Raw genomic sequence first — 27017 nt, 5'->3', positions numbered from 1 at the left:
TATGCATTTTTGAGAACTTTGCAGGTGCACGAATGTATAAAATTCATTAGTAAAATTTACATATTTAATTCGGTATATTTATTATATTATTAAAATGTCGCTGTATTAAATATACGACCATCCTAAGCTAAAAGGTTTTACCTACCATTTCTAAACTGAAGAAGGCCGAAGTTTTTATCATCTTCTCTGTGCCATCTCTGTTTTTCCTGCTCCGCAATTACGTGAATTCTGTGCATTTTTGAATTTTCCAAAAATGCATAAATTTTCCCGGTGTAATACTATACTTTCCTCGCAGATGACAACGCAATTTTCTCTGTTGCCCAGCTTTCGATTCATATCGTCGGATAAAATAAAAAGGACTTTGCTACCAAGAACGTCGAATGACTTCTATGACTCACACAATACGTCGTCGGATCGTTCGGATCTTCGCATCGATCGATCGATCGATCGAGATAGTTTTTGTAATCCCACCGTCGTGTTCATCCGTTTGTGGTAGCCACGTGTCCCTTGGTTTCCCGATTACTCTTCAGTTCTTCACAAAGAAAAGAACTGTAGAAGGGTGTGGCGTAGCCTGAGAGGAAGACTGGCGTCGCCACGTGATCCAAATCTATTCTCGGCTTAACAATGGATCACATTCTTAAGGCGACTGCTAGTCTAGACTGTATCTTGGAAACCGTACTACCGAAACGTCTCTTCTTTTTTCGTTTCACCAAGGCATCCGACTGCAAGTCTTCCATCCAAGCGTGATTCAATGTCATAAATTGAATCACTCTATTTGTTAGGTAGACTATTTGCTGAAGACTATTTGGATGTTCAATTCGATTTTCCGCGTTCACCGTGTTTATAGAAATTGCGCAGGATTGTGTTCCTTGATTCAGAAAATTGGGAAATCTATTGGAAAGCAATCGAGTGCAACCTTGAATCTGGTGTGACACTACTGTTATATACACGTGTATAGTGGTTATACATATATGTATATACACTACGTTTCTCGTCTAATTCATATAAAACATTCTCGGTGAAGTTTATGTTAGAAGATTATTCAAACTAACGCGTGTCGTTCTTAAGTACAAATGGTTATTTTGCAAAATAATGCAAAACCGAGATCGATTAATCGTTTCTTTGGTAATTTAAATAATTATCATATTTTATATACAACTAAAAGACGTCATAATACTTATGAACTGAGATTTACGTATCACCTCCGGTATCCATTAAGAGCTCGTTTCAATTCATATCAGATATGCGTGCTACTGACGTTGATATGTTAGTTGCACGCTGTACAGCATCAAAGGATGTACGACCAAACGTTGTTGGTTCGATGGCTTGCTGTTGAGTGGGCGATAATTTTTATTCGTTTTCGATGATAAGTGAAACGACGAGTATCTATGCTCGAATGAGAGCATAGATACTCGTCGTGTCGCAAGAATAGTAAGTAGACCATCGAACTAGAATAGGGGTCGATGCATTGCGAACGAGCGCTTTTCCATAGATCCGTGGCCAGAGCATCGTCGCGTCTGTTTCTTCTGTCAAGTTATTCCCGTCGTGACAACGATCGTAGTATTTCTCGTAGGGTTGTTCGCCTAAAAGTAGATTCAGTAGGACGCTTTTAAATTCCATCGACTGGATTCTAACCGCTGCAGGATGTCTCGTGGTTCGGAAGCTTCCGTTTTCCGCTCTCCGATACCACCTTTTTCTTAAGAAAATTTTTCTCCAAAGGATGATTCAACATGTTTTCTGAGTATATAGTGTTTACTTTCATATATATCGCAAGTCATCGAATTACTGTAGAATCTGGCCTATACGAAAATATTAACGCGATATTAACTTATCTTCCTAAGTGAACGCGTTATACGTAATGTATCAATTATATCGAAAATTACACTAAAAAATTGAAATTGTAATTAAAACTGTTGAGGTTATTAGATGTATGTGAATACAAAGGAACGCGTGGATAAATTGTAAGATAGAAAAAAATATATATATATAAATAATATATATAAAATAAATAAATATATATATATATATTGAATATTAAAGTATAAAGTGTAGAATACAATGTGAGTTGGTCCAGATCCGCACGCTAACAGTGTTACCCTAAGACTGAAAAACCCTGAACCCAACGTTGCATGTGTACCGAATATGGTTTGCCTTCGACGCAGTCTTTTGTCTATGCGCTGTCGATGGCTTCAGTGCTTGAGAAAACTGTAGACGTAGAGTTTTCTTAGAAGTAATGACTACTTCAACAAAAACATATTATATAAGTTAATAATATATGTTGAAAGGGCTAGTGAGGTTCATCGTTTTCACCCGTTAGATTATATTCTCTGAACGAAAGATGATAGTCCGCTTGAAGGCAGCTTACGAGGAACGAAAGAGGGCAGATGTTTCGGAATCAAATGGTTGGCGATCGAATTAATACGAGTTGAATTCTAGCTCTTCTTGTAAAATGTATCTTTGGTAACGATATTTTCTGTCGTGTTGGTCTCGTACCAACTTGACCGATTTTTACTGAATTCTTTTCAAATGTCTCATTGCGTTCTATGGAAACTTCCCTCCGGTGTTTACAGATTCGCACCTGGACTCCTTCATTTCCAACGAATTGTTCGGTTTTACCTGCATCCCTAGCCGGCCTCGATCGCTCGTAGCCCATCTGTCGATCTTAATCGGCACGCACGTCTAGAAAAATGGTTCTCAACTCGCTGTTCCCTACAGAAAGTGTCCCGAAAAAAATCCAAATAGCTTTAGCGGTATTATTGTAAGGAATAGTCAAACAATCTCATTTTTTTCTAAGTACATTCCTCTTAGCGACGATTAAATGAAACCTTCACATAAAAAAATTTGATTCTTCTAAATCAATAGAAGTGTAAACGAAAAGTTGATCTTACGTTCTTATAATTGCCATAGTCCTCGTGTGTGGTGAATCAGTCATTCTCGTAACGGCATGGCAAGAGGAAATGGGAACAGTGTATCATGAATGACGAGGGAGTAAATTTTCGTGGCACGAGCTTGATGGCCGACAGCTGGACGAATTATGTAGATCATTTTTCGAAAAGTCGAAGGCTGGTGACTTGATCTGGCACGCTTATAATGTAAAACTGTATCTTTTTCTTTCGTTAACGCGATCGTTAAAATTTTACGAGCAACACCGACTAGACTTTTTATTCACGTGTTAGTAGGTCACGCACTAGTTTTATACTTCCAAACAAGATAATCATTAGGTGACCAGAAATAAATCCAAAATCTTCTAAAATATAATAGTATATAAATAAAATCTTGTTACAATGTAATAATTAATTGCAAAACGAAACACTCTTATTGTCAATGAAAGTTTTCTTTTTAGTTTTAATCCTCTGCTAGTTCTGCATGTTTGCAGTATACGACGAATTTATTTACGATCATTTTCAACCTCAATTTTCTACCTGAGCAATTTCACGTGATGCAAAATACTTGGATGATAGTTGAATGCAGAGAATAGAAACTCTTTTATGGATAGAAACTGTGGAAAGTCGTACAAGCAGTTCATTTTCACATCATAATTATAAATAATCTTTCAATAAATTTTTTTTTCAAGTAATTTTTCTCCACAGATTTTGCCATTTTTTAAACTGATAAGCTTTATTCTTCAAACTTACTCTTTATTCGATTTTTTCCTTATACGGAACACAAGAGAAAGTACGTACAGCCAGCAACGTGGCGGAGAATAACAAGAGAAAATGAGTAGTAGAAGAAAGTGGAAAGGAAGATTATTATTAATCGCAACGTCTGCAACGGTTGTCAGAGGCGAGCTTTGCCAAGCCTCTCTTCGAGTCGCTTTCAATTTGCCCGAATTTTAAGGGAAGCAAAGGGAATCGCGGGCTTTGCGTTTCCATTCGCCAAAGCTGCAATATTCCCTGAAACGGCGAACCGGTTAAATCGCGAAATTCATTGCTATTGCCGGGCAACAGTTGAACGAAGCCTGTTATCGTTTATTGCGCTATAAATCACGACGACGGTAACAATAATTGAATCGTTTCTTCGCGTCGATATTTCACATTTTCCTGCGTCATTTCCGGTTTCATTTGTTTCACAGTTTAGCTCTGCTTACTAATAATTCGTTCCTCGAATTGATGGAAAAAGAAGAATTTTCTAAATAGCTAGAGCTTCCTATTTTACGTGTATATCGCCATATAAGTCATGCCTGTTACTGAGAAAATTATTGTTAAAACGATCGATAGACACGATTTTCTCGATTAATTTTATTATTTATCCGTAAGTTACGCAGTCGAATTAAAATACGCACAATTCTATATTGTGATATTAAAATTATGTACGTTCCAATGATCATTTCGCCCAAAGTAGGCAAGTGTTGGGTCATTTATGAACGTGAGTGTATCTTCGATACACCTTCAAAACTATCAACTCTGTTTCTGCCGATAATACGAAATTGATACTTTCTCGAGTGGATCATACGTCCCGGAAGCTTCAACCGTTTTATAACGTCACGTTGTTCTCTTTTTTCTTTTTTTCTCGTTTTCTTCCACGTTATCGTAAAAAGCAGATGCGGCTTGGCTGGTTTTTCCCGGATTTCTGTTCTCTGCTATCTAGCCCGGACACACTCCGACCGGCTGAAATAATAGGAAAAGGTCGTGGCTTTACGGAAGTGTAGAGTAGCTGCGAGCTTTTCGTCAAAAAATTCACATTTTAAACTTATTCCTTTCTTTCCTCGTTTTATCTCTTTCCTTTTGATAAGAAGAACAGACTCTGGCAAAAATCTGACTAATACGGACAATCGTTCGGGGGGCCGTTGTAGAAGCGTGAAATCGCTCGTTAATCTGGTTTCTCGATTAAACTCGTAGCCGGTTTTTCATACTTTCGCAGATGAAAGTTCTGTTGTTTCGAGACGGTCTGGCGAAACTTGCTGACAAAAGCGGGGCCAATTAACTCGAAATTAACAGCGCCGCGATGAATTTAATGGGAAAAAGACTAGCTGAACCGTTAAACTTTTTACCTATCGCGAGTTCTTTTCTCTTTTTAACACGTTTTATCGTTCGCCGCTCCCTCTAGCATTTCCTCCCATTCTCTTCAGAACATCTCAAATAAAGTTCAATTATTTCGCATTGCTGACTTTGTTAACAACAAGTGCACGGTTCTTACTGCCATGAAATTCCAATTGAATTTGGAAGATGGCGGAGACAATACGAGGTCGTGAAATTGGTCAGTAGTTGAAGTTTACAAGCGTCGTGGTCGAAAGAGATAATAATTTGACACGTTTAGGGAGGAAAGTATTTACTCTTGTAAATAACTTTAACGAATATAGCACGTGTATTATACGAAACATTTTAGAATTTCATCAGCACTCAACGCACTCGTGACGCTCAACTATCATGATGATATTGGTAAAGTTTGAAACAAATGTGGAAACGTACGTAGAAGCTACAAGATATTGAGCGCAAGTACAGTGGCGGAAGAAAGTTTAAAATATGTGAAACTGTACCTACATGAGTATAAGTAAAACTTATATTAAACATATTTTTCGTGCTAAACGCTCATCTATCACAGACCTATATCATATTACATTCATTTCTCTCGTCAATTATAGTTCAGTTTTGTGAAATTATATCGTTTCTCCCGTTTTATTCTTTAAACTGTAAACTTTCTTTTCGCCATTGCTGTACATATTTCTTAACGATCGTAAAGGTATTTTTAAACGGGTAAAATATTTAACGGGACTTCCTTTAACGCTTATTACGTATATGTTTTAAGGTGACTATTCTTTCATGCTATATAGAAAAAGTCTTGAAATATTCGGTACTTTTGTCCATTCCAATGCAAACTGTCACATCGTCTGGCTTATAATGTACGATTTAATTTCGGGCAAACGACCGGTCAAAATCCACTGGCCACGCTATGCGCGGCCGATTTAACTGGGCTCTCGGTTAGGTGCGAGACGACGATGACTCACGTGCCAGGTTCGTTGGCTTCGCCGACGTTTTATCGACTTTCCATCGTCGACTGGATGTGCACGCAGGCGGCGCACGGTTTGTTGTTCCGCTAATACACAGGAGGCGCATTTAGGAACGAGAAATAGTGACTGGCAAGTGCCAGGTTCGCCGAGCGACATCGATTACACACACGCGCTTCTGCTAACGGTACACGATCGCAATAAAACGAGAGTAAACGTTACGAGCGGTTTGGAGCCAGGAGTATCGACGCGTCATGCGTGACTCGCTGATAGTCTGCGGGAGAATGTCAGGAACCACGGAATGCAAAGTAAAAGGAGTACAATTGTTCTCGCTCGGTGGTAACGACAATTGCTCGAACACGCTCGCTTCACGTTCTTGCTAGTACCTTCTCCTTCTCCCTTTCTCTCTCCTTCTCTCTGTCTTCCTCTATCGTTCTCTGCGATTTACGTTATGAGATTAAAGTAGGAAACTTGGCAAAGCGGTGGCTGGTGGTTTCACCACGATAGTGGGATCGAAAATGGCCCTCGACTATTAGAATCTGTAACTGCGCGAAGATCAAAAGCAAACGAGATTACGAAGACTGATGGATGTGGTGCTTTATAGTCTCTGGTCATCGAATTACACACGAAGGATTACGAGAGAACATTTTGATAAATGTCTTTACTGTTTTTATTGATTTCTTTGATTTAATGGCACTTTATGACAAAATCGTGGTGTAAGGATTGTAGGAATAATAGCGGTACCGGAACAATGTGACGCGGTTGAAAATGGAAAGAAATGGAAAGGCGTATCTATATATCTGTTGTACATTGTCGAAGCTTTGCAGAATCAAAGGTACAACTACATTCTGCAAATTGTGTTTTAAAATTATGAGTATGGTGGAAAAATACACCGTTTGCTCTCTAAACCAAGTAGCAAAATAATTTTGATAACATGCTCTCCTATGAAAGGTAGAAAATGTGGTTTATCAAGTTCTTCTGTATCTTCGCAATTTCATTTCTTTAACTGCTAAGTATATATACTAAGCATCGTTAAATACGTTCTACAAAAATACACGAAGCAAAACATGATTTCTAGCGGTCGTTTAATTCCCTTCTATGGTAGCGAACATGCATTAAAATTGTAATTTTTTCGCTATCGAACAGCTACTTTAAAACACTATGCGTCATGTCCAATGACCGTCGCAATCATCATCGTATGTAGATCCCTAAAGCGAACACGAGAAAGGCGTCGTAAGTCGAAGGGCTTCGTAATATCTTGGTCGACATCGGTCGACCGGCTTACGTGTGCGTCTTACCTGCGTCGTGAGTGTGCTTTTGTTTGACCTCTTGGCCGCTCCATGCTGCAACTTCCCGTTAACCTCGTCCAATCGTCGACTCGTTCCTTCGAACGAAACTTTCCACGCGATTTTTCAACACACATAGTATCGTTTCGAACGAACAGAACGAGTTGTTCGCATCGAGGAGTTAAAATATTCGAATAAGACATTATTTCCGGTGGGAACAAGACGATAAAGGCAGCGTAATCTCAGGTCAACGATATCGTGTTTGCATGGGTGTCGTATTTTTCACCGACCTGTTCTATCGACGTAGTAAAGAGGAAGACCTACGACAAGCCGCAAATACGTGATCGGAAGTTCTCGAACCGAGTCGCGGTTACATCCTCCAGAATCTTGGGAAACCAACCACGTGATCGACCGGAAGCGCGCCTAAGAATTGATAGTAAGATAAATCGTTGTACATAATTCGAAAAATTTCTAAGCTCACGTTAATTATGGCAAAATTTTACGCATATATAAAATCATATTGTTTAACGAATCATTGACGGAGGACAAAAATCAACATCCTTACTTTCTTAAAAATCGCGGGCGGGAGATCTGAATCGACGTTTTTCGTTTCACTTAATTCGAAATATTTTCCAAAAATGTACGAGAACTGAGGTAAAATTTATTTTACGGTACACTGCCAACAATGTGTTCAAATAGAATACGACCATTGGAACGTGAATTTAGCGATATTTTTGGTTACGAATTTACGTATAGCTAACTAATCATGCATTCTCGCGTTTGTTCCTGCATAATGGTCGATATTTCCCTTCCTTTTCGTTTGGACACTACGTAAATGGTAAAAACGCAGCTATACGAATATTATGCAGAAAATACATATATATATAGAAAAAATGGGACCACATGGAACTTCAAACAATGGAACATTATTCATATGTAAAATTTGTCTATAAATAGCATCGGTTCGAAAACTTGCCGAACTTCTCGGTCTCCACAAGTGACCTGATCGTTGGAACAAACTTCAGAACGATGCAAAACTTCGATGGCCAAAAGCTTACATACTGCAGCGTGCCAAGTTCTGATTGGCCTTCGAGTTAACCACGTAATCTCTTTGTTCAATACAAAGTTATCGAGGAGCACCTGCTCGAAGGAAGAAGCTCGAACGTCACAACGAGTATTATCTTTGCGTGACTCGAAGAATTTTATCTTTCCCTAGCTTACGATAGCGTGGAGATTTGGTTAATATAGTGTATCGATTATTCAATTATCACGCGATTGTCGCGCGCGGTGAAGTATTTTTGCTGGCGACGCGACGCGTGGACATCGGGTTCGCCAGCGTTGTCATAATTACGCGCTGCGTCGTCATTAAGGGACATTCGCAAGAAACGCGGTTTAATTAAAGTCGTTGTAAATAGGCGGGCTCGCGACAGTGTCTCACAGACGTGCGCCATCCTCGCTGCAAAACTCTGTCGGGACTTTCGTTGATTAACATGCAAGGAACGCGTCGCGACGACTCGCGTTAATTATCGCGTTCGAACCGATGTTCCGACGTCTCAGAGACCTTCGCTATTCGTACGCCAAGTACGTACTTGTACACAATTTTCCGACTGCGTTTTCGACTGCGTGAAAACGCGAAGATGGAAATCGCCTGTAAAGAGAATCGTCAAGAGGAGGAAATTGTCGGCAAACGAGACGATCAGCCTTAAGTCTCCTTTGGATTAGACAAGTTACGCGAGTTCGATTCATTCGAGTCAAAGTAACATTCGAGCGTCGATGTTTAATGGAAAACGATATCGAAGGAAGTAATTACGCACGTGCACTATTGGCTATAAATATTAGGACACCTGCTCGTTGTATTTATCGGAAAACTATATAGCAGATTTCACTTTATGTAGAGTTTTATTACGAGATGCGAATATTTTATTATCATGCAAATAGAGTAACAGATTTATAAAAAAACAATTAAAGATTGAAATGTATAAATACAATATATTAATCGTCGCTTTTAATATTTAGTAACATTATCTAATATTTACGATCAGTATATGTTCAGTAATTAGGTACTGATAATACTGATAATTAGGTACAATCAGTAATTAAGAACATAATGTAATTAAGATTAAAAGGAAAAGAATATAGATATTTTTACAGGAAAACCATTTTAGAATTCATTACGGTGTCAATCAACTTCATGTTACCAAAATTGTCCTTTTATTTGATTTCGAAGCTAAATATGTTTCTCCACATTTGTATTCACATCCTTCTTTTAATTTTGACGAAATGATATATAGCTATTTTATTTTATATTTGTCAATAATGTCGAGTTTCTATTACTTCCACAGCTTATTTGATTGCTTGGTTCGTAATAGGTGAACCGTGGATTTTTATGCGTTTATGGTACGTTGTAAAAGTACAAAAATATACAGAGTTATATAATATTCAAGAATATATCAAATATTCAGTGTGCAGCGATCTTTGTAATTTCTACTAAGCGAAATAAATTTCTACACACGTTGGTTCCATTCCCTTCGTTTTGCTTTTAAAAATACGAAATTGCATAAAAAACCGCAGTTTATCAATAGATTAATTCGAGCGGCGCTCGTTAAAGGGACCTGTGGCAATTTCTGCTTCAAATCGACATCTCTTTTCCCCGGTGTTTCGTTAATTGCATCAATTCCATATTTCGTTCATTCCTTGCCAATTCCATATTTCGTTGCTCGCGATGGTTCGATGGGGAATTTCGTAACTTTCAGAGGTCAGCAGTTTTTAAAACCTCGACCGTACGTTTTCAATATCGGTCGATCGATCGATCGGTTGGAGGAACTTTCGGATCACGTGCCGAGTGTACGTGCTCAAAAATACGGCGCGTGAAAGATCGTACATCTAATGGAAGCGCTTCCGAATCTTTTTTACGACGATTTCCATGAAAAAACCGAGATGGAAACTTGATGAGCTGTTTTGAATGTTGCCGTGTATAAAAGCTGGAAGGAAATTGAATTGAATTGAATCGTGGGACGCTAATAAAATTCAAACCGGCGATGAGATATTAATTTCATCTTTGTTTTGTACGCGAATGAAGTTTGTTTAATTAAACGGACGTAAAAGTATGCGGTACGGCGATCCTTGGAGAAATTGCAGCATGAGTCAGAGAAATCTCGAGCGAGTGTGTTTCGGATCGATACTCGCGGATACGGAAAAGTTGCGAGAGGGAATGGACATCGTCGTGTCTTTCAACGGTTCTTCGAAACTTGAAAATGCTTGTCGCAGTCGAAAGTTAAAAAGAAAGTTTCTCGTGCGACGCTTGTTTTTTAACAGGAAGTATTTGCGCTTACGTTTGAATTCGTTGGTATTGCGTAGCTGGTGTTTTAATTTTCTCCGAAGTAATCCTTCTTTCTTAACTATTGTTCTCAAATTTATTTCTATTATAAATTCATCGTTGAAATATTTGGAAAATTATCTGTCTGGATATTGAATGAAGATTAGATATTTGATATCATATATCGTATATTCTTTATTCTTACTACGAGTTACAAATCCTTTTGCTATATTTAATTATTTTAATGTAATGTAAGAGAATTTAGCTTCACACTAAGAAAACAATTGGAAAATGAACTTTGCATATAACGTTAGGAATTAATATTATTGAACATGCATAGATAGAAGACTACATAGAATACACCAGAGCCTATAAAAACTATTAATTTGTTCATGTTGAAAATAAACGAAAGGTGTATACACACATATAGATGCCTATGGGAAGTGGAGGATTAAAGATGGCTGAATTCCGTGCTTTCTTTTCATGTATGCGCAACATGCACCGTTACATCTAAATACGCTTTTGTCTTTTTCTTCTTTTTTCTTCTTCCGGTTTAGTATGTGAGAATGATTCAGTTGACGCGTGATGTTGAACGGTTTTTCTTTCCTTTGTACCTTTTATTAACACGTGAAGTGTCGTATCACTCATCAGTGAGCAACAGTCAACTTTCCATTCAGGCTATGGTGTATTAGTAATCACATTCCGATTTCTTTTTCGGTAACATACATAAGTTCATTCATACGCTGTTCGTTTTACATATCAAATACTTCTTCACCAACAACATAATTCTCTATAAACAAACATATAGTGTAAACAAAAAATCACAGAAATCAAATATAATATAATAAATGTTAAATAATGTGTTAAATATAATAAAATTATATAAGCAATATATAATATATAATAAGCGCAAGTCCATGTTAATTATCGTCGACGATAATGATAACGAATTACGATTAAGTTATGTTGTAAAAGTTATATCAAAGAAAGATCATTGATCGTCGTTATGCCATGATTCTCTGCACATCCGTCTTCGGTGGGACATCAAGAGGCACCTATTAGTAATTTAGCTGCAAGTTAGCCCGCATCGCGTGTAATTGATCATGATTCATGACTGCCAGCCAAGGCCTCTGCTTTTTCGCCTCTCCGTTTGAAATCGGTCTTCATACTTTTTCACATTCGACTCGTTTACTTACGATTTCTCCGTTTTCTAGGATTTAACGAGAAATATATGTCAGATAGCCAGTAAATAACGAGAAAGAAAGCACATTAAATATTTGACAAATCGTATACCATGTTAGAATACTGGAACATGTTATTCGATAATTTCTCCTACCTGATAAACCGCATATCCAAGACTCCTGCACGTTGTAACAATATATTACTTTATGATAAGATAAGGTTACTAATTACTACTAGCGTGTACCATCGGGTTTTAGTTCAGTATTATATAACAAGTTACATCAAAGATTAATTACTTTTGGGGCAGATCGTATGCGATCATGGGCGAGGTCAAAGAACGTGTAATTCCATTCATAACGCCACAAGTTCTCGTGACAGAGTCACAAAATCTAAGGCCATTTTTAGTACTGTCGACGTGAGTGGCAGCGTGGTGGACCCACTAACATCGACAAGACGAAGCAAGGGAGAACTATCATAATGTGGTCGTTAATGATGTTACACGTATATCTCCAATCCTATTTGTTCTATGTATAGAAGCGAATCAGTGGCCATACCAAATTTCGTTGAAATCCGTAGCGAAAGTCACGTCTGACGTAGCCCTTGTAAGGAAGGAAGTCTCCCTGGAGAATCGGAAAAAAAGGGAAAAAGGAAGGAGATGGTGCGTAACGGGACTCGCGGGAAAGCGGGTAGTTTTCGGTGAATTGTATACAAAGGAAGAGAGAGCGAGAGATCGATACAAGTCGCGTTCTGGCCGATTCGAATCCCCGAAATTGTCGGCGGCGCGGCGCCGGGTTGAGGCCGGTCCCCATTCGGTAACCTCGAGCTTCCACGAAGTGTAACGCACTCCGTGCATCGACACGTAGAAAAAGAGAGCCAGGCCAACGACTAAAGAAAGAGGGAGCAATACGGAGGGATGCCGGCTGCTTGGCTACTTGCGTAGGTGTGCGTGAAAGTGCGTGCTCGCACGTACACCATCACGTTTTATATTGGGCGTGTGTCATCGCCCCGCTCTCGCTACTACGCGTCCTGAACGCATAAGAGCTCTTTCAAGAATCCTGGAGCACTTTCCTTCGAGCACCGTTTCGCGTTTCCCTCCCCGCCGCTTTTTGCTAATTAGCTTTTTTAGCGTCCTTGCGTCGTCCGCGAACTGTTTCTTAATCTCGTGAACGGCGTCCTAACCGTAGCTTTAAAACCGCCCTTCCCGACACCGCCGACTCTTTCATCTCGTCCTCCTGCATTATTTCTCCTCTTTTATTATTGCCGTTTTCTACTTTTTCGTTCTCTTTCCCTTTTGATCTATCGCAGGGTAAAATTCAAACGAAAAATCACAGCTCCCGTCCTATTAACGTTATCAAAGGCGTGTAGAACGCGTCGCTTGTTTAATCAAGCACGGTTTCCGTGATCATACACCGTACCGAGTTTAAAACACACGTGCCTTTGTCCGGTGAAAAACAACGCGAAAAAATATAAGGTTAAATATAAAGTTACCCGAGTTTGATTATTTGATTATATCAAAGCACTGGTTGACGCATCTTTCATACCACGAATTTAGCCAGGATGTTTCTATTCCGATAAAGTGTCCCTCGACAGACGGGTACACCACAGTTCATAAGCGTTAGCAGATTACTTTACGGAAGGTCATTAAAAATTCATTAAAATATTTCTGATTATACATCTGCTTCGGAACCGTGTGGGCTGCGTAGAAACTTGATATGGTATATCATAACAATTTGAGCTTCGTGCGGTATCCTATAAAAATGTTGACTACTGTGAAATAAAACATAACAAAAAGGCAATGGATGCTGTAAACAAAATATTATGAATGTGTTTTTACGTTACACGTTTGAATAATACGAAACCGTTGTTGATATATTAAATATAATATCGGTGGATTTGAATCTTTTCAATCACTGAAAAAATACACGGCAATTCAGACCATATGCTTGTCACAGCATACGTCGTGATAATAAAGATCTGGTGATTGATTAATTCAATTAAACATTTTTTCTCGATCACTGTTCCAATCCATAAAAGCTATCGTTAAAGAAGATATTTATGTTATTATAAAATTTCACTACATGTCGTTTCAATACATTTTTCTTCATTTTAGACACATAAACGAAGGTGAATTAATTTTTATTGGGTAGAATTTAGTTCTTACCAGTATAAATACAATATCATTTATTTTTGAGAGAAGACTAAAAGTTGAACGTTAATAGAACATTAATAAAACATTAATAGAACATTAATAAAACATTAATAGAACATTAAGAGAACATTAAAAAATGTGAAATCAGTAAACAACGAAATAGTTGTATCTAAAAGATTATTAATCCAAAAGACGAGATCACTCGTCTTCGCTGATAAACAAGTCAGTTTGTAGTCATAAGAATATGAATTTGTATGAACATCCGCAGTGTCTATTATATATTGGCTCGGTTCTGGCGCGTTTCTTTTTTCCAATAAACCCTTCATTAACCATTTTACCGTGAATTAAAACGACGATGCATCGCGATAACCATGTTGCAAAGTTTAAAAAAAAAAAAAAAAATGAAAGAGAAGGTTGTTTCACCTGCATATTTCAGATATAATTATTTACCTAATTGGATAATATGCAATCTCTATATGGGAGATTTTAAAGTAGGATACACGTAATGATTAGTGTATCGTCGTAATAAATATAAATCGTAACAATTTATAGCTTTTCTTTCCTCTACGATGGATGGGTTAGAATCGTCGCCCATCTTCCAGTGGAACAAGGCGTGACAGCGCATCGATACGATGGAAATTAATAAAATCGAAAATAATTATACCGCGACTCTGAGAAACGAAGAGCGATGATTCTGGTCTTGTTATCGGAAAGCCATTACTCGAGCGGAAGCACCGCGTTTCTCGATCGCTCTTATCCCGCTAATGGCTGCTAGCCGCATCCTCGAAACTTTACTATTCCATCGTCGATCGGTGTCGTCGACTATCCATCGCGAGGCTTAACACCGCCTAATTACCATCTCGATTAATCACTCGCTTGGGCCATTCGCGATCGTCGAACAGCTTCAAGTGCACAGAGTTTCTCAAACAACGAATCATTTTCGTAAGAAACGTTGCTGCAAGACCGGAAGCGTTCATCGGTCGACGTACAAACAGACACGGCAATAACGAAGATACGTTATCCGAGGTAAAGTAGATACGAGAGACGAGAAGATAATGACGAGGACAGTCCACCCACGATTTTCCTGAACGTGAAATCCGCTTGAATTCTGTTTCCAACTTCATCTCTATCTTCGAGGCTCGTCGTCTTTGTTTATCCTTAATTCGTTGGTGAAACGAGATTGAACAACTAGCCGCATTGTCGTTTAACTAGAAACTTGTAGATAATAGTGAAATTAACGAAATCTCGTGTTTCTAATGACAATGACAATCTTAATTTAGAATGCTTGACGATGTTATATGAATTTTTACAGATGTTCGTAAAGACTGTGTTATTCGATGAAAATCGTGTAAAATATGAAGTTACGTTTGTACTTTAAGTAAAGACGTTTACGCGGTAAGGTATAATAGTAAAGACAAACGAATCTCACTTGGAACGATTCAAAGGTGTTAGATTAGTAACAAACGTGTATTGCCAATATATTTCAAGAAGCGAAGAGAGAGCTTCTTTTAAAATTGAAATTAATCGCACGATGTAAGAAGAGTTAAACGACTCGAAGGCAACGAGTCAAAGTCTCAGCGTGGCTCGAAGGTTACGTGCAAGCGATGGAACGCTCGTCGAATTTGCCAGGAACGGTCGAACGCGCGAATTCAACGTGGAATCGCGGCAGACGCGGAAATAATTAATCACGAGCGTTGCTCGTCCGGTATCTGAGAGAATTTTCAGCGAGTCGATAGTACGAACGGGCAGAGAATTATTATCCGTGGCAGTCCATTAATACACAACCGAATTAGTCGGATCCTTTCGTTCGAGGTACTCTAGATCGAACGAGCTGCGCGTCTTCAGATAGCTTTCCTTATTATTTCATTCGTCTCATTAAGAAATCTGCTTCCGTTGACGCGCGCCGTTGAGTAGAAAGTGAGAATTAACGGGTACCAGAAACCGGCACGGAAATAAAGGGAAAACGACGAAGAAAAAGAGGGAGGAAGAAAAAAAAAGGGAAAAGGGAACGTCGAGGAGTAGAGACGAGAAACGCGACGTTATTTCTGGAGTAGGAAAACACCGCGTCTGCCCTGCTCCCGTCGAGCATCAGAAATATCGACGCAGTCTCTGTGTATGCGTGCCGACCCGATTCTGAATATTTCGTGGATATAGGAGAACTCCGCTGCTATATATCGTCGGGAAACAAGTAATTTATATAACTAGAAGTCGTACAGGGTATTTGAGTACGGGACAAACTGGTGGCACAACTGGAAAAGAGATCATGAATGTAAGTATATTAGCCGATAGCTAAATCTTTCCATGATATGAGTCATATACAATGGCAGTGTGAAGCAAGTTCATAAAGTAAGAAATATAAAAAGACACTTTAATTTCACGAAATGGATTTATATTTAATAAGTACAGTGAAAAATATATAATATGGGACAGGAAAGAGATGTTTGTTACCAAAATGATGAAAAATCTTTAGTAATAATAATCTATTTTTATTTCGGTCCAGAGATGAATTTGCCTTCTTTATACTCATCCCTCCGTATTTTGTATATTTACATAAATCATTTATACGCTGACCTAGCCATAAATTTACTTAACCTATTCTTTGCTTAAATATACTAATACGATCTATTCTCTTAACGCGAAAAATGTTTACTAATAAAAGTTATTAAAATTCATTATGTATCGACAATAAACCTTCTTTTATTCACCACCGTATTTGCAATCATTTGGAAGAGTTCAAGCACTTACGGACGATAGTGTATAATCCACAAACACGAAGGGATTTTGATTGAGAAAGATCTTTATACGGAAGCTTTCCGATTTCTTCTATGGCTTCCACCCTCTTCTACTCGGCGGTATTACGCGCTCGAGTGAATACAGCATATAGAGGATTCGAAAGCCCAACATTTACGTCCGATTCCTATTGCATTTGAATTTTTTCTCCTTTCCAACATGGTGTATCGATTCATAGGAAACTTTCTGCTTGATCTTGGAACACAGAGAGCATTGAAAATCCCAGTATGATTTCGTTCGTCGAATATTCGATCTCGTTTCACTTTGTTCACCTGTGACCGGTATATGTCGCAAACCGATTCCTTTCTTTTTCCTTTTATCCATCTCATTCTCTTTCGCCAGTAAAATTGCAGTCTTCGATACGCGTTTGGAAAAAAAGAGTGCGTCCGATTGCGCGGTAGTACATGTTCGTATAAATCCACGTGCCAAGATTAATCGCGTGTTCGGTCAGCCAGATTTACGCGCGCTTTGACAGAGATTCGTTCGACAGTTGAACGAACAGGGGATTCGTTGAAAATTGATTTCACCAAAATCAACCTCTTTGTAACTCGGCAATCAAATGAAAGTGCTTTTGCAATAAGAAATAAAGTAATAAAAATTAATTAAAAGTCGGGCACCTTTTCCAACGTGTGTTTTTAAATATACGATTAATGTTACAGATGATCTCTCTATATATCGCAGATTATTAATACAACGAATAATTGACTATTCTTTCGTACTTTTAGTAAATATCTTGTAACTGTTATATATATTTTCAGGCTCGTTTCAAATTTGACCTATATTATATTCGCGATAACCGTGCCTCGTTAGTGCTAATGAGATTTCAGAATGTTTTTTATGATGTATTCGTAAAGGATTTGTAAAAATGTTGGCATACTTTAGAAATATGTCATTCTAAATTTTAAATAATACTCTTTAATCTTTAATTTTCGCTCCTTATCTTATCTTAGGCAATTTTTTAAATTTGGAAAAAATCCTGCTTATCTGATCTGAATCTTAAAGGCTAGGTAATCTGAGAATAGAGAACTTTCCTGGAATCTTGTTTTCGAAACATCGTTGGAATATCGTAATTACGTAATTTATGTCTATCCGAACTGCGGATTTTTATTAACAAACGTAAAGAAATGGAACCTGTATAACAATTTATTTCACTCGTTAAATCTCATAACGAGTACTTCGTTTTGAATATTTTACATATTTTAGCATATTACGTGTATTTTATACGTTTTTGCTTATCCTTTAAAATTTCTCATAAATGCACGAATATCCGCAGTTTGCGTATTTCACTTTTCCACGTACACGCAGATGCCAATATTTCGTATCTACCGGTCTTTTAAAATCGATTCACCATGTAATCACGATAGAAAAAAAAGCCGAGAAGAAGAGCAAGAACACGAAACATTGACCAAACATCGTTAACGAACTAATTTCTGTATCCAGAGGGTGGTAAAAAAAGGGAGCAAAAACGAAGTATACAGAAGGGATCTGGATGTTGTAGGAGATTTCCAGTGGAGGAGAAAAACCTGACAAAGGGGATTACGGAACAAAGGAATTAGCGAATTAAAAACGGTGAAAACAGGAAAGGACGAAGCGCGCCTCGGCCATTGAGATTCCATCCGCGAGCGTATTAGCCGTAGTTGCGCCAGCGGGAAAGATGCGCCGAAGCTGAAGGAGAATCGTTGGTTGCAGACGGAGGCCGATAGGGGAGAATGGGTCTGATAAATCGATTTCACGCTCGCGTTGCTCGGGCGCAAATTAATCCGGTGAATGCGACTGAATCGTCCCCGGAAAATGCTTCGACTCGCGCGAAGAGAACCAAAGATCTATGAGATTCAACGCCAGCCAAGAAGCTTGACTCACACGGAAACAAATACGTGGTTCCTTTATATAATATAATATATAATAATGAGAATAAAAATTGCGTGTCATAAATATTTCTTTAGTATTAGTGTCAACGCCACTGATAAATAATGTCAATAAATCGGCGAAACGAGCACACGCTATCGCGACACGCAGATACGCACGAACATTTCACACGAGACACAATAACCCCTTATTTCGTTTGATATAACGAGACGCAAGATAATAAAAGCGTGCGGGATGCGGATTTAATTTTGATTTATCGATGCAAGGGGCAAGTGAATGCAGACGAATACTATAAACTCCCATTCATAAGCTAGTCGTAAAAGCTACGCTGATCAACTCTATAAATTGAGATATACTGGAAAGTAAGTTAAGTGGAATTAGTGTAAACTGGAACGGTTAACTTTACATTTTGATAAGGAAAGTCAGAAAGCGAGAAAACCACTCGACTCCACCGACAGGTATCATAGATGGATTTTACAGTATAAGAAAATGAGACCTTTTGTTGAGAACAGGATTTGACTACTAAGGAAAATATAATCGATAATATCCTTCCGTTATAACATCACGCTCAAAAGTTCGTTGTAGCCTTTTGATTTTATTAGCAAGGCTCGTTCGTTATAGCTTTCATAACGTTTCAGAATTGTTTGTTAGAATGAAATCCCATTTATCTGGTCTTGTCTGTGGACAAACAGTTTATATAATTGGAGTTCATACAATAAGAGTTTATCAATCTTCTCCGCTACCTATTATTTTTTGTTCGCGTAATAGGAGCTAGCGTTCAGATAAACGAATTCAATCAACGAAAGTTCATTTAATACGGATATTAACTAAACTTTCCTTCCAATAAGTCCCAATAATTTTACTCCACCGTACAGTAGAAAAAAGCATAAAAAACATAATAATTTTACAAAACGGATTTATATTTAATAAGGGCGACGAATAAATATAAGACACACAACAGATTAGATGACTGTTACCAATATGGTAAACAAATTTTAGTGCAAACGTTAGTTTAATAACATTGTTTTATCCGCCACTGTACTTAGAAGAGGCATTATATTAATATGAACATGAACGATACGATTAACAGTGGATATTTGCGTAAAATATCGAACAGTTTGTAACATCCATCGTGAGTCATACTACGTCACATGCCTTTGCCAGTCCCGCCGAACCTCCGTACCAACTATAATTACGAAGTTTAATTGACTAACGAGTGCAGACGGGGATCGGCGAACCAGTGCAGAAATGGAGCTCTGATTGGTCCATTCACTAAACCCGACTTCGTTCATTCACGTAGCAATTAATTCGAAAGCGTCTAGCTGCGGGAGTCGAGTATAATGTTCCTCGTAGAAACTTCTCTTCCTGCAATAAAAAAAAAAAAAAAAAAAAAAAAAAGAAGGAAGGAACGAGCCAGAGAACGTATCGATATCGGCAGTTTCACGACCGAATCTGCAAGTCGACCCGGCTCTACCAATGATATTCCACGGTATATTTCGATCAGTTGGCGTAACTCGCCTGCAACGAGAAAAGAAACCTCACGAATTGAAACCACTGTATAGACACTTTATTTCTTTCGTTTGAATTATTATTCAGCAATGAAACGTTGGGATAATACAATTCTTTATCGATTATCGAATTAGAAGCACTTGGAACTTTTAACATTCGTTACTTTTTTTTAAGAAAATTAAGAAACGTAAGTGAATTCTATTAGCAAAGTTTATCAATTACTGAAGTATATTTGATACATATAAGGACGTTTATGGAGAAAGTCCATGAAATAAAATGATAAATCGAGTAAATTGTTGGTCGATGAATTGAGAGTTTTAATTCCATTTTTTAATATTAGTCAGGTTTGTATCGATAACCATAGTCTCAAAAAGCTTTGTTCTGAGAAACGCTGTATTTATGATCGTCTACGTTTCTATTTATACATATAATAAAACACCAAAAATATTGTGTCTGTGCATTCAATAAAGAAGATAAAACAGTCATCCAGGAACAGCTCATAAGCTACTTAGTCGAAAGATCTAATCTTTGGAATTTTTGCCTGCCCGTTTGTTTCTCTATTTCCTCTCGCATCACGTACAAACTACCGAACGAATTTTTAATCTTATTTTCTCCTTCTTCTTGTGCGTGTGTAGCTCAGTGTCCAGACAAGAAAATCAGAGTTACGTTTCATCTGGATCCGTTTTGCAGAAGCCGAGAAGCTGGTTCAGCAATAATTTGAACAATCAAGAACAATTTACCATTTATTTAATAACAATACGTGCGTGTATATAACCCATTCTTCTAATCCTGTCTGCATAACCAATTTACCTACAAAACTGAATTTTCCGCGTTGTAATTCGGTTCAACCAAGAACTATACTGGGACGACCGAAACAACGAAGCACCAGCTTTGCATTGTCGCACGGTTAAATCGCCTGTATGTTTGTCAAATATCTACAATTGCTCGATTTATGATGAGTTTTAACACCGGTTTAGTCAGCACCTGATAAAGTTGATAATTTCACGAGGTCGTTGAACGAACGGATCGTCGAATTCAGTGGAATCTTCTCAGGCTGGTGCAAGGTTTCCCTCGCTAACGGACATATTCCGGTGCCACGGGACACATGTGAAATCGGGATAGTGGGCATGGGAACACACGAAATGCAGATCCGCCTTCGCATATGCCTTAACGCACGCACGTATGCGCGCCGTACACCGAATTAACAACGACCTAATTGACCGTCGCTAATTCCCTCGTTCTCAACGCCTGGCCTCCCCCTCGTCGGTTGCGTCCACGTCGCGTTTTACGACGGACATCGTTAACGCCGACAGCGTCTCTCAAACTTTCTTCCCGTCTCTACTCGATCAACACCGAGAGAGCTACAACTAGAAACTTGGTCGATGCAAGTTTTCTACTCGACACCGTTCTTTTCTATCGCGTGTTTTTGCGACCGCGAACCCAATTTCTCGGGGCTCGGCTTTCCCACTAAAGTACTGTACGTAGATCATTATATATCGTAATTTCCTAATGAAACTGTGTCGTTTTTCGAATACGCTTGCCATATCATGGACGTGTCGTTTCTTCCAATAGTTTTCAACGTGCAGTGACTCACGAAAGTATTCGAACGCTCTTAGGAACTTTCTATGTACGTTATCGCACGAAAGTTTGGAAAGTTAATTATATTGGCTCGAGAGTGGAAAAAATTAAGTAGCTGAGAAAAGAAATTACGTAATAGAGACATGGACGAATAATATGTATACAACGAAGAAATTATATACTAATAATATATTTATGGAATTATTAAAAGACGCGTGCAATTTAGAGCTCATAATATACAGCAAATAGCAAAATTGTATCAAGACTGGAAGTTGCCCTAATTATTTCATCGTGATTATATCTAGAGTATTTGAAACGGGTCTGATAGCGTATATGGAAGTTACAAAATATTTATTGGAAGCATAGACTTTGCAAAAGGTCGAAGATATTTGTACACTCAGTTATTCACTATGTAGCTAGACTATCGTTAACACTAATTGTATGTACGTTCAACACTGTGTACTATTCCTACTGTCTTCTAATCTTTTGCTAGGTGTGTATGTTTGCAGCGTACGTCTCGTAGCTTCTATATACATTTCTGAATTCGTTTCAAATGTTGCTATTATAATCACGGCAGTTGTGTCTCGTTACTGTGCCAACAAAATTTCGAAAATTTCCATGCGATGCGAATAATATATTGATAAAATAATTCCGTGGTATGCGTCCGGATGCTTTCGGCTAAGCTAACTGTTTTCCTGAAAAGCTTGACGGAGTTGTGTCACTTTTACACACACGTGCAATATCATCGACGTATCGCTTCTTCAACGGGTTTTCAAACTAATTCCCGTCGTCGAGCGTCGATGCTGATATTTTCGTCCCGTGTTCTTGCAACTTTAGCCACCGCGATGGCATTAAAGATAAGCTTCCTCTTTTGAACGGAAGCTCGAATCCCGTACACAGAGTCGCGAACTAAAAATATCGTCGGGAAGCATCGATCAGAGGGAACCGGATTCGGACGCCAAAGTATTCGGCCTTGATCAAGTCGACCTGCGTTCAATTCGTCTCGATCGGACTTCGTTTCCTCTCAAAGGGTCGGAAAAAAATTTGCGCCTCAAAGCCAACGAAGTTGTGCGTTCGAAATAGAAGAGGGGCTTGGCTCGCGATTCGTCATTCTGCTGAGTACGAGCGCTGGAGCGTGGGTTGCCTGAGCGTAGGTATTAAATGAACTGTAATTATCATTTATGCTTTGGCAGACTTCACGCTTCGTGTTTTGTCCGTTCCCGGTGAACGATACGTGAAAAACCCGAGCGAGAAACAACGTCGAGAACGCGATGATGGCTACAGACTTTCTTGTCCGCTTTTCACGCAGAATACGTATTTCGCAAAGATAGTGGAAGTATTTAAGGAGTCAATTATCCATCGTACCGGCCAGCCTCGATATTCAATGGAGCTGTATTTAACACTTGTTATATAACACTACTAGTTTTCTACTAAATATATGTTTGTCGTAAATAACTTCTATATTTAGACTGGTTTCAAATTTTTGATTAATGTACTCGTGACGATTGTGTCTCGTTTATAGTAGATGAAACTTCAAAATGCATACAGTATATCGTTAAATACTTGGCATAAATATTTGCACACTTTGCAATGTTAAATTGAATGATTTCCACGGTATTTGTTTTTTTAATTACTTTATTATAAATCTCTTAATTCGTCCGTATCATACGCGTGTCTTATAACGTAAAATAATAAAGTAAGATTCGTTAGACTTTTATGATAATCGCAATAAGTAGATATTATGATAATCATAGCATTGCAATACATTACACAAAAGTTTCTTTTTACTGGAAAGTATTGGAATACTTCTGTGCGCGAATAACCTTGTAAATGATACGACGTTAAACTTCAGTTTAAAAAAATGGATGCGGCCCTTATTTTTGCCACAACAAACGTCAAGCGAAAATATCGCTTTCGACGGGGAATTCGCGAAGAACATCGACAAACCCTCGGTGAAACTGGGCTCGCGCAAATAACTCACGTTTCCTCGCCAGACAAAGTTTCCTCGATGGTTGGAATTTATCAAGGAATTCAGTTAGCTCGGATTTAACCGAGCAACCGTAATTTCCATCCCCCGAGGAGAGAAAGAGTTGGTCGAATTACCCGACAGTCGAAGACATTCTACTATTCCTACTGGGTATTGGAGAGGCGAGACGAGGTCTTTTTTCAAGTACGGTTTACCGAGATTAAATATTTTCAGATTACCGAATGACGAGCCTTCCACGCCACCGTGAAAACAGGTCGATTAAAACCATGAACCATGAACTTTGTTATAACACAAATTTAAAAAGTTGTAGAGTACGAATTCGTTGGTCAACTGAAATGATTTTGATTGTGGATAACTATTATATATGATTAAAATCTGTTTGGCTGCTGGTGGTTATCGATGAGGAAGATTTGTTTGAAAATATCATGTGATTTACTAGCGACCATTATCGACGCCGATAAACTTCTTTTTTTATCGCTTTCCATCATCTTCACTTTCACAATGCTATTAGTAATATTGAAACTATCAATAATATTGATCAAAATATTCGACGATGATCGACAATAACCAAGAAGAGAAATCGTCATCGATAGTAAGAATAATACTAACCAAAAAATATTTCCATAGCCAATACTAATTACCAGCAAGCAAAAAATGTTCTCATCATCAATAATGATTACTCGTAACTAAAACCGATTTCCATCGCCGAGAAAATGATTACCAACAACCAAACAGATTCGAATCATCTGTAATGATTATTCGTAATTAGGTGCAATATGAAAAATTGATATCTTCTAATAATTTCACGCTATCGAACATTTGTTTAAAATTGTACGATTAGTATTATCGACGATAATATTGATAATAATATTAAGATTATCGAACTTAAGGTTATCAACAGAAACTCTCAAAGAGACGCTCTGAAGGATCAATATGTATCTATTGTCGATACAACGTTGACGACCTTAAATATTAGCGATAATACTGATCGTCTGCGTGCTTCTTAATGATCACTGCCTTGGATTCATCTTTTCCGTAGAAATTTAAAACAAATAACCATTATTTTTGGTGTCTATTTGAAACGGAAAGGTGATGAAGCAGACAATCGATGTAACGAGGTCCTGTAAAAGCTGGAGTATCATCGATGGAGAAAAATGTGGGTCATCGTGGAATTTTGATTGGCCGTTTAAACCGCGTAGAGTCGTGGCGATGGCGCGAACGGAACCGTCATAAACATGCGCACATGTGCGCTGTTTATGGGAACGAGATTGACGTCAAGGGTGACCAAAGGAAAAAAGGACGGCTCGCAAAAAGATCGGCCAAATGTACGCGCGAACAAGGTCCCTTCGATAGACCGAACGACCAACTTTATCCCTTGACGCAAACGATGCTCAAAGAACTTCCAACTTTCCTCCCCTCCTTTTTTTTCAGTTTTTCCGCTTAACGCTCGTTTAATCGCGTCCCAGAGGCGTCTTGTACTATTAGTTGGCAACTAATAACGTTAGCGAACTCGCAACAAATCGTAGTTTGTAAAGTTCACTTGCGCAAACAGTTTTTACAATTTTGCGAGTTGCAAGTTAGGTAACTGATACGTCGCTTGCCAAAATAAGCAAAACCTTAAATACGCGAAATCGCAGAAAAAGTATTGCAATTTCCTCTGCGAGCACGATATTATTAGTGCACTTTATAAATATTTGTAGCAATATATTATTGTACAAGCAACAGCCAGTAACATGACTCAGTCGATAACAAAATCAATAATATTATTCACGTTCATATGAAATTTCTCGTATAATTATTTATGACTCGCGTTATCTAAAAGCGTCAAATATGAGAAATATTACCATCGACTGACATTTAATCCGTACAATTTACTCGCGGCATTTTATCCATTCTATTGATTCTATCGTGCAAGAAAAGATATTAGTATCGGTGATTTGTAACTTTCAAAATTTCACTAATAATTGGTTGGATCGTGCGGGATCTTTTTTTGCAAACGAGAGCTTGCGTAGGATAAATGCACGTGCATGCTGCAGAGGAGATTAATAATGGAGCAAAACGAGATCTCCACAAATCAGTTAGACATGGCGTAATAAACGTTTTCGCATTAGCGATAATTATATCGTACGTGGACGTTCAGCAACGGATTGGCCGCATCATTTTGCGAACCGCTCATGTAACGCATCGGCTCGTGACGAATATTAAATTCTGGTGGCACTGGTCTGTCGCAAATATTTCGTGCCGAGGCTGCACCTTGTGGCCGTAATTGAATTCATATAACGCGGATTATAGCACGTAATGCGGCCTGAAAATCATCCCGACTGAGAGTTTTGTAACTCGTGCGAGTATTGTAATAACTACGCTGCGTCACATGCTATATAATTTTCAATTGCTTATAGATAACTTTTATTAAAATATATTATATTACAATATAATATAAATTTCACTAACACTCTTATGTAACACCTTTATCACGATTATATCGTTGAAGTTTGAAACAAACTTAAAAATATATATAAAAACTGCAAGACATTTATTGCAAACATTCGCTTGGTAGAAATTCGCAAAGTATTTAAACAGTCGATTATCCACTACATTAATAAATTTCGATATTCCATGGGGCTATATTTAACGCTTATTATATATTTGGTGTATGACTATGCATAAATAATTCTCGTCTTCCCTTAAACCCAGTTAGAATCTTGATATCGATCAATAACGACAGCCACGTGCCATGAAATTTTCGTCTCGTCGTCTATCGACGTGACAGCTGTTTGTAGAGGATTAAAGTACAACTTATCGAAAGGAAGCAAGCGTTTGATCGCAGAACGAGTACGCGATAGCATATGAACGGTAGCGTAATCGCAAAAAGACGTGACACAATAACAATGAGGTTACATGGAAAAGAGAGCCTGTAGCGTGTCGACGTCGGAATGATTCATTCGATGCGATTATAGTCTTGTCAGAATTCGCACGATTCGGCCAGCAACGTCGTAACCGGTTTTGATTTCCGGCTAGAACGTCAACAGGAAATTAACGACAAATCGAATGCCGTAACAGTCAGGTGGATAGCTTTAAATCCGTTAGACAATCGGGAAGTAATTATGGCTTTGAATTTGCGTCGCGTCGACCCAATTAGACTAGTCTGAATTAAATGCATTTTCCGATCAATTCGCAATCTACCGTGGAATTCATCGGCCATTGCGATGCGCGCACGGAAGGAGAAGGTAATCGTGAAAGTATAGTACAGAACCGGTTGCAATGGAAACGTAACGAAATTACGTTGATTCGCGTGCGTCCACTGAAATCGCCGGTCTGTAAAACGTACGTATTACAGACGGTACAACACATCTCGTAGCTACGAAGCCAGTGAAAAATTTTCAACGATAGAAATTCCTTGAAAAGCAAAT

At 38.3% G+C, this 27017-nt stretch overlaps 1 protein-coding gene across 1 annotated transcript in view; it reads left to right on the top strand.

Annotated features, from left to right (window-relative positions):
• Positions 1–27017, top strand: part of LOC132911989 (uncharacterized) — a 74388-nt gene that overhangs the window by 14407 nt on the left and 32964 nt on the right. The gene's annotated exons all lie outside the window — the stretch shown is intronic.

Source organism: Bombus pascuorum, chromosome 11 (genome assembly GCF_905332965.1).
Source record: "Bombus pascuorum chromosome 11, iyBomPasc1.1, whole genome shotgun sequence".
Taxonomy (NCBI): domain Eukaryota; kingdom Metazoa; phylum Arthropoda; class Insecta; order Hymenoptera; family Apidae; genus Bombus; species Bombus pascuorum.
The sequence above is the reverse complement of the archived record's forward strand: the minus strand, read 5'-3'. Positions and strand labels throughout refer to the sequence as shown.